Genomic DNA, 10,095 nt, shown 5'->3' on the forward strand with positions numbered 1-10,095 from the left:
ACCAGAATGTGATGGTTGTGAGTACTGGTTGAGTTTACTTGAGGGAATTTTTGCAGCAGAAGACAAAGTTATAGGGTCTCTGCTTTCTATACTCATCCTCAGGAAGAACTACTGCCTTCTTACTGATTACTCTGGTCTTTGTACTTCTTTCACAAATGTGCACCTCGTACATTGATTGAAATATCTGTCTGACTTAGAAAGGCTCTTCAAAGGTAGACACGATGTCTTCTTGATAGGAATCATCAAGATTTTTCTGATCTTTTTTTTCTTTTCAAAAGTGTAGTTGTGGAGTGAACAAATATTTATCTAAATATTTGGTTTAGATATTAGGTTTTAGATTTCTTCTTCAGAAAGGCAAAAACCTAGAATACTTAGCTTAATAAAGTTGGGTCCTTTTCAGTAAAAAAACTCCATGTATTCCAGAAAAACCTCAATAAATTATATGACTTTATTTTCATATAAAAATGCTGAAAGAAAAACACCAGTTGTTTGCTGCCTACCATTGCTTCTAGCACACAACCCAGAGGTGTGCTGAGAAAATCTCAACAGCTAGAACTATGCCTCTGAGCCGGGGTAGATGTTTAAGTGCCTGACTCTGGGACAGACCAGGATTTTAACCCTAACAACCTAACAGCTATCTCATGTCAGCAGAAAAGCCTGCCCAGGCCAGCGTCACATCTGGGACACTAATCTGCTGCAGGCTTTCAGCCCAGAGTTCAGGCATCCCGGGGTCAGGCAGGGACCACCCTCCCAGTGCCCCCACCCCATCTGTCAGAAAACGTTAAATTAATGCCACGGACTTGTTAGAGCTGAAAGAGACACCTCCAACGCCCGGCTGGCTGCAGTCTGGCAGGACTAGCTGCTGTAATCTTTCCTGAGATCAGCGGCACCGTTTGCGTGTTCACAGCTAAGTGCCCATTTCTGTTTTCCTCACTGTACAATCCAGATCCTGAACTCAGTCATCATTACTGACAAAGCCTTTTAAATCGCTCCCTGCCCCAAGTGCTCCTGAGTTTACACTGTGCCGCTCACTTGGAAAGGTGTATATAGAAAGGGGAGGGAATTGCAGGAAGCAGAGCAAAGCCACTGTGTTTGTTCCACCGATGGCCACCGACAGACATCAGGGAGCATTACTGCTTTACTTGAATTGTCCTTCAGACAGAAAAATGTTCACCCAAATTACTTTCATACACATTTTTCACACGTTCCAGCTGGAGGAAAATGTAAGCTGTGTAGTTAGTGACATATCTTGAGTCACGTATTTTAATAAAATAGAGATGGAGACAAGAAAAAGGCCCAGGAAACAGCAACCATCCCCACCCCCAACCTCCTAATGTGATTAGGTAAGGTTTCCTTGGAGGATGGAAATTTTCCAGACCGAAAATAGAGGTTCCATACAACTTAAGGCACAGTAATTTCCATGATTCGTCCTTAATACGTGTGGAGGAGTTTTTTTCCAAGCAAGATTCAAATCCAGGACATAATCCCAAGTTGAAATAACAATGCTGACTGAGTTTATTTATTTATTTAAGCTATATTGTTGGCTTTTGAGTGTACTTTAAAACACAAAACAACAAAAATCCTAACACCACTGTGGAGAAAAAGTCCTTACCACACGAACGGAAAACCTTGTTCGGAGCATGGGTATTTCCTGTTCTTGGTGTAAAGAAGAAATGATTTGTTTACACAGTGACTGTGTTGTTCAATAAAGGCTCTTATTATAAGTTTTATTAGCTCACCGCACTAAGACGTAATTACCACACCTCGGTTTAAGCTGCAGAATTTTTATTGGACATACTTTCAGGTAAAAGTTACTGTTGCTGCACTTGTAGCTTGACGAGGAGGCTGTATATCTAAATTCACACAAATGCCTCTGTCCCCACATACTACTGCTAACGTATGTCCAGAATTTCTATAGATCAGTGTGCAGAACAACTTAAATGCTTTAACTGGGAAAGAGGAATCAAGCACCACAATAACCAATACACCCAAACATTTAAAAATGAGAACCAGAGATGGGTTTAGGGCTTCTTGTTCTCTCTGCCATCCAGTCCATTCCTGAGTTCTTATTCCTGATTAATCACCTGGAACTCCGCCACTCAAAGAGTTTCAGACTTTAAAGGCCAGCAGTAATTTAGACTAAATCCAAAAAGAAGTGTACCTCAAAGAAGTATTCATAAAACATTGTTTCTGACTGAGGTATGTCTGAAGATTTAAGATAAGGCGTTTAGTAACAGTTAAAAAGTACAACCCTGAGGAGCAAGCTGATAAAAAGCTCCGGTCAAGAAAAAACACGTTTCGTTTGGTTTTGTTTCCTGGCAATACGCTCACTGCACTCCTAAGCAGCAGAAACACCGGCAGAGTGGTTGCGGTATTCAGGCCGGCCATGGTCTCTCAGCACAGTTGACACTCTCCAAGCAGAATTAATTGGCAATCAATCGGCAACGCCATTACTTTCTTATGAAAACAATACCATAATAATGTAACCATAATATGTAACCAGATATGTTACAGATCTAAGTCCAAAACAGGTCGTCTATAAGGAGTTTATATTTATTCAACAGGAACACATAATTTGAATAGAATAAATAATAAAGTCAATGAAGGTGCTCTCTCTTGTTCATGAAATCAATATTTACGCACAGCAATGTCTATGTCTTTGAGATGGCAGTGGAAGAGGTTTTAACTCTACTGTGCAACTACAAAACGATCCTGTCGATTGGGTGGTTTAGTAACATCATACGTTTTCTCCTCCTGCTTAGGAGTGAACGTGCAGCTTTGCCTAAAGACAGAGCACACATGAGAATTTACAGTGTGTTCTTTTCTAGTTCTACTCATACTGGGGTATACTGTTAGGAAACATGTTTTCTGACAAGGAAAACGGGCTTTCTGTGAAGGACTACTAAAAAGGAACACACACGAGAAAGCCCTTAGGCATTCAGATACTGAGCTTCTGTGGGAGTCGCCAACCTGGACACGCTGGCACCTGAAGTTTGCTGAAGGGAAAGCATGGGATAAAATAAGCACAAGGCTCATGATTTTGATGTGACACAGCCTCCCGAGTCGGCACAACAAATCTCAGGAGCTATTGCTCATAACCGACTAAAAATTTATATTTGGGTTAACACTGGAACAGGCTGCCCAGGGAGGTGGTGGAGCCCCCATTCCTGGAGGTGTTTAAGAAACATGTAGGTGTGGTGCTGAGGGACATGGTTCAGGGACCCTGGCAGTGCAGGGTGAATGGTTGGACTTGATGATCTTAAAGGTCTCTTCCAACCGGATGATTCTGTGATTAACTAGATGTTCAAGTTTGCTGATGACAGAAATGAAGTAGATTATTTTTACATACCAAACATGGAATAAATAAGGCAGCAATAGCTGCATAGTTTAAGAATTCTTACTGTAATGATTTACAAGTGAAACAAAAGAATACTTCAAAACAAGAATATGTTTCACTAAGAAATATAAAGTTTTGTGTGACAGTAAAATCTGTGGTCATACATAGCTTCATTTTTGATCACGGATTGAAATAACACATGAAGTAATTTTACATTTGAAATAATTTAGCAGAATATGAGAAAAGACAGTATTTCTGTTATTTCCTGAGACAGTTGCTTGGGAAAAGTGTAATTTCCAGCCAGTTCAGTTATCTGATTCTTGAACAGCACAAAACCCAACGGGCCAATTCAAGCTTCCACTGCCAGAGCAAAGGCCAGAGAGCTTACAAACTCTGCAGCGCAGGAGGATCGTTTGGTTGCCAATCTAATTTACCGAGGCTGAAATTGCTTTGCAGGGGAACAGAGAGGGAAATACAGAACGTTTGTTTAGGTCAGGCTGCATGATGCAATTTGCTAGAGTGATCACATTTAGCAAACCGTAAAAGTTCAAGCCAGAGAACAACAAGCAGTTACTGTCTGGTCTCACTCCAGTTAAAAATCAGTGCCCTCATTTAGGTACTGAAGGCTGCAAGCTGCCCTTCTGGCTTTCCATCAATCAGTCTCTTAAACTGGAGTCCCTTTGTATTTTCACACTGGGGTCTTTGGTATCACTAAAGCATTCTACTGTCAAAAAGCAGAGTTGCCCTTGGCAACAAGTTTTTTCAGAGTTTTTACTTCCTTATCAGAGATTGCCCCAAAACTGAACACGAAGATTAACCAGCAGCTGCTGGTGTGCTCTGATACAGGCCTTTCTTTAACGGAAAAGAGGCTCCCTTTTCTAAGGAGATCAACAATGGAAAACTTTGGTGCTTATATAAAAATATGCCTAATGTAAAGCTTCTCTGCTGAGGCTAAATAATTAAGTTTTTTCTGGTGATATGTTTGGCCTGTTTTCACTAGTCACATCCTACGTTCAGTGAAAAAAAAAATTACAGAGTCACAGTTGAGAAAAACTCACTTTTTCTTAAAAGTAAATTAAAAAAAAAAAAAGGACTATTTTGATATTGTTGCTCCTACCACAATGTCTTGTCTTCCCTAACCATTTTGGTGGGACTTTCCCTGACTCATCCAACTGAGAAAAACTTATCTGCTACAGGCTGGTTATCTCAATTCTCTCATCTATCACTTGAGAAAGAGACTGAACCATACAGGGGATGCTTGAGCTCATGTATTTCAGACTGCACCTCCAGGATGACACAGATGGCTGGTTTTGCCACTCTAAGGTCATTTAAGGAGCTAGCTCACACCCGTAGATAAGTCAAGTTACACGAGAGGAAGCCCATCTTCATGGTTGGAAATCTATTGTCTCTAATGTGTTGCCCAATTTAGTGTTCATGAGGTGTACTTCAGAGACACTGCATTTTGACCACACAGCCTAATCCCCAGCATGGGGCTTCTTCCCATCTCATCAGTGCTAATCCTGCTCATAAACAGGTTCAAATAATGCACACAAAAGGAGTGCTCCATGCAGGGATCCAAACATCTAAGAGCTTACGACAATGCCACCTGCTATCCTCCTTTCCAATGCCAAATGCCCTCTAAAACTGGGCGTCCTGTTAAAAAAGTTCTCTTAGAGAATCTAAGTATTCTGTACTCCTCAGAACATGGCTATACTAGTTTCAGAAAACCCCAGAAAGTTCTGAACTGTAGGACAATGAGTAATTCTTAGAGAAAGGACATGTAGACACCGCTAAATGACCCTACTACCCAACTATGTTTGTTACTTTACAAAAACTGGTTTTCTTTCTTCTAATAGTGAAATTCGGTGTCTGACAGGTTTTTGTCTATGGGATTATGACTACTGAAGCCCAGCAAACTACTTTCCCTGAGGAAAACAGTGTATTTCAAAGAAATTAAGAAAATACAGAGGGAAATTTTCCGTGTGGAAACTAGCACGGACATGCTCTACACTGAAGCTGAAAAGCTTCATGCAAATCGATTATGGCACATCTGGCATGTGGAATACACATACCATTCCTTCACCTGTATAGAGTGTCAATTTTCAGGAGTTTACACACACCACATTAAACGATTTGTCAGGTGTAATGGGAGACCACCGGTACAGAGAATTCACAGAACATCTAGAGACAGTGGAGGAAATACTGTATCTTCAGGTTTTTTAATTGCAGCAGAAAAAAAAAACAGTAGGGCACATGGGAGTCCTGCGGTTAATGCGAAGCCAAAGTAATGAATCTTTTGCAGATGCAGGTATATTAGTTAAACTGAACTAACAGAAGACTTGCAGTATTGAACCTAAACTAAAGACACTAATAAAAAAGCTGTAACTGTGGAACCAAGCGCAGAAAGAGGAGTAAAAGCAAGCTTTGACCATAAAGCAAAAGCTGTATTTACTGAAATACTGGGAAGTATTTCTTATGAATGAGAAACAAATTTTCACTTTCACGCTGCTGGTAAAAATCTGCGTGATGCCAGCTCACAGTAAGCAAAAAATAAATTCAGCAAATAGGCAGAAAAAAACCCCATCATCAACAAACAGTCTTACAAACTGTCTGAGCAGAGGCATGTGTCAGCATAGACATATCTGTGCATGCTGAAATCTCGATGGGACAGGAATTAAAGATTTCAGAAGCTCCAGTGTGCTGCCATGGAGTAATGTGGGGGTTTATTAAACTGAAAGAGCAATAAGAAAGAGACTTTTAAAATGGGGGAGTTACAAGAGGCGAGTGCTGCAGAGACTCCCCTTTTCAGCGTGTTCTCCCCCGGGAGGGCACCTCTCACCCTGCAGGCGCCCGCTCCCAGCCCTGGCGCAGCAGTGACTCTGCCTGCAAGGGCTCTCCACTGCCCTCAGCACGGCTGCAGCAGGGAGACAGAAACCTTTTCATGCAGAGGTCAGTGCACGGACATGTCTGTGTGTCCGCTCTACCAGCGGGTCCCTCCCTCCCTCCATACCTCTGAGAGTCCCTGCCGGAGCGGAGGTCCTTCCCTGGGTTGCAGACGATGAAACAACAGCACTTTCTTTAGGGATGCGATTAAGAGGCACATTCAGGACCAGTCAGAGTAATGATATTTACAGAGAACTGCAAAATTCCTAGCAAGAAATAATCTTAAAGCCATCTCTGGAAAGTCTGGGCTAACACGAGGAATGCTTTTTTCCTAAGAAGGTTACTACTGAGAAAGGTCCCAGCTAACTTCTGTACGTGAGAAGAGTAAAAATCCCTGGGGCAGAAAGCCTGCGGCACATACCACAGCCTGAAGCTCTAGGCAGCAAAACAGGCCAATGCACAAGTAGCTGCAGGAAGCGTCTGCAGCCAGGCAGCGATGCGCGCTCTCCCACGCAAAGAGCAGCCAGGGGCCATCCTGCAAGCAGCTGATTTGAAGGAAGAGGCTTGCCTGCTTTACCTCCAAGCAATCCCTTCCATCTGTTCTGCATATTGTCATTTTCAAAATTGACCTATTACCTCCACCACTCCAGGACCACTGTGGAGCCATCCTGCAAGCAGCTGATTTGAAGGAAGAGGCTTGCCTGCTTTACCTCCAAGCAATCCCTTCCATCTGTTCTGCATATTGTCATTTTCAAAATTGACCTATTACCCTGATAATTGGTTCTGCTAACAAAAAACATGGAGAGAAAACCTGTAGAGGTTTAGCAAGTTTTCAAGCAGCCACCACTCAGCCAGGAAGGCAGCTTCCAAGCAATCCCTTCCATCTGTTCTGCATATTGTCATTTTCAAAATTGACCTATTACCCTGATAATTGGTTCTGCTAACAAAAAACACATGGGGAGAAAACCTGTAGAGGTTTAGCCAGTTTTTGAGCAGCCACCACTCAGCCAGGAAGGCAGCTTGAAGCCGAGGAGTGATGCATTCTGTCAGAGTCACAAAACCAGCTCGGTGCCTGGTACTGGTTGTAGTCTGGGTAACTCTTATCACTGTTCTGCCCAGCTATTGAGAAATTATCTTACATCGTTTTATGTCTTAGCAGCATAATGTTATTATGAGTTATTTCATGGGGAGTTCCCAGAGGCATGAGAGAAGGTCTTGTAACAGAAGGCACTGCAGGGACATGTAGGAAGACACAATCTCTTCCCTAGGGAAGAAGTTGCAGGAGATATGAAACAAAGGAAGATTAAACAAAGGAGTCCTAACCCGGGCTGGATGCCCTCTTATCGCAGTGAAGCTCTGTTCTCCATTGGTAAATGCAGCATAAGGAGAAATTACTTACCCATGTCCTTATTCTACCTACGAGATGAACACAAGACTACAGTCTTATCTCTTGCACAATTTACATGTCATGCAGTGCAGCTTGATCAAGGACAGTCAGTGAAAATCTGCCATTTCTCATTACCTGAGGTTCTTGGAAAGTACCACAAATATTATGCAAGAGAAAGAAAAGACATAAGGTCTTACATAATCTTCTTTGACTGATTTTGAGATCTCTGTGCTAGTTATTCCTTTATCTCGTGCTAACAGAACAACCCAGGCCTTGCAATTGCTACCCAGACAAGCCCTTTGATTCCCTTCAAATCAAAAGCTTGCTCATGCAAGCAACCAGGTGCAGGAGCTACCCAGAAGGCAGAGGCAGCACATTGGGACATCTGCAAAAAACAGTTTCTCACTGCCCAGAGTCATTCTGCTTGGAGGACTGTTTTTCCGTGTGGATTAAAAAGCACGAAAGAGGAAAAGGGTGTGCTCTGGACATCCTCACAAACCAGAACATCAGAAATGTTCTGTCTCACATCTGGTCCCACGGACCAACAGCCCATTTCGACCTGCGGGACTTCCGTCATGCTCCTGGCATGCAGCTTCCTGTTGAGTTCACTCGAAAAGATTCAGCTCATCAGCTCCATGGCAGTAACCACACCGAAGTAAGCAAGAATAACTTAAAGATTCACTTCAGAAGCGATCTTCTCGTCCAAACAAAAACACTGCTGTAGATGCACCCTAAGACCAAGTGCTACCACTGACACAGCTGTTGCACCACTAGAATGTATTTATTAAATATATTTGTAAATGCTTTGAATCTGTGTTGCCTAACAGATACTCCTTCTTAAAATAATGCATGGTCAATGTAAGTTTTTAATTCAGAATCTGGTATTTGTTAACCAGAGATTATTAAAACTCCTGGCCTTGATCTTTAATGATAGGTGCAATTTTTTTGCAGTTTCCTTCATTAAAATATTGTGCTTTCCTGAATAAACTAATATTTAAAAAAATACATTATTATAAAATGCTCAGAGTAATTTTCAATAAGAAAACAGCTCAGAAATTACCCAAGTCTTCTTTTGTACTTAAGTAGACTGAATTATACCAGAGACAAACTTGCACCATTTTCTAAACTTTTTTTTCTGCCTGTAAAAATAAGATATGTATGTTTGTATGAAAATGGTGCTACAGAAGGAATCCAGAATCAACATCTAACACAGACGGTTTGATCAGGCCAAATAATTCATCTGCCCTCCCCTTTGTGAAAGTCAATCTTTGTTGGCACAGCTAAAATCGTCCTGAGTAGCCTAAGCTCCGTCCTTTGTGTATCATTAGGCTTTAGGAAACGCTTAATCCGTTTGCACGAGTGCTCGGATCACTTCCACAATACCCCTCTGTGTCATCTACAAAAGTCACATAAAAATACAAGTCATACCCCTGAAAAAAGTGCTAAGGAAGCGCTCCTACAGAATTACTGTCTCTTGCTGTAATCACTTTTCTCTCTCTAAACATTTTTTAAGAGGTGAGACGAAATTTGTTTGCTTTTCTGAAGGTGGAAAATCGCTGAGGATTCTACTCTGATCTTTAACTTTATGCAAAACAAATAAAATGATGATTTCAAAATATGATTTCTAAAATCATAATACTCTTTATACATCATCATAAAAATAAAGAATATTAAACTATTCTGAAAAATTAGTCACCATATTTCTAAGCTAAAATAATATTTTAGCTTCAACTAACCACAATTTTTTAAAAGATGGGTAACTCTATGTGCAGTCAGGCAAAACATTTAAGAAATAAGTTCAGAAAATATAAAGAGAGCCCAGTTCCAGAGAACTTGTTAGCAGAACAGCATGTATCTACAGCTTCCACCAAACCTAACATGCAAAGCATGAGAACGATACCACCATTTTGAAGGTCTCTCACTTGGAAGCAGAAAGCTGGGAATCCTAATTTGTATACTGCGTCCCAAGCAAATTCTGCTTCTCATACAGACCTGTGAAAAGAGCTGTCACAAATTTCAAATGTGATGAGAGATCAAGTACCTGAAGGCAGAAATCCGGACATTGCAAATCTTCTTTCTCATGAAGTGCAGAAACCCACAATATTCCAGAATAACTATAGGTATTTCTCAGACGTACACTGGAGATCACATGTTAAGTTTTCCAAGTTAAAGTTCCAGTCTACTAAATGCATTGGAGAAATACGACTGACCATAATCCAAACGATGGAATAGAATTTATACTTAAAAGCATTCATGGGTTCAAAGAAAGATGAAAATGAGGGGCAGAGCTATCTCACACAGTTTAGAACAATAATTCTTTTAAGTTCTTTTAGGAGGTCTTCAGTGTATTGCTCCTGGGAAGGAATATTAGAACCATCTTTCCTCCAGCACTCCTAAGCTTTCAGCTCCAAATTGAAAGAAAAGGTAAAAAATGTGTTAGAGGAAAACACATTTATGTATGTGGGTTTTGAAATCGCCTTGGATCCTG

The 10,095-nt window shown here is 41.1% G+C and overlaps 1 protein-coding gene across 1 annotated transcript in view; it reads right to left on the bottom strand.

Annotated features, from left to right (window-relative positions):
* Positions 1-10,095, bottom strand: part of MOXD1 (monooxygenase, DBH-like 1) — a gene marked incomplete at its 5' end in the record, with an annotated part of 35,673 nt that overhangs the window by 22,799 nt on the left and 2,779 nt on the right. The gene's annotated exons all lie outside the window — the stretch shown is intronic.

This window comes from Buceros rhinoceros, unplaced genomic scaffold, assembly GCF_000710305.1.
Source record: "Buceros rhinoceros silvestris isolate BGI_N320 unplaced genomic scaffold, ASM71030v1 scaffold17486, whole genome shotgun sequence".
Lineage (NCBI taxonomy): Eukaryota > Metazoa > Chordata > Aves > Bucerotiformes > Bucerotidae > Buceros > Buceros rhinoceros.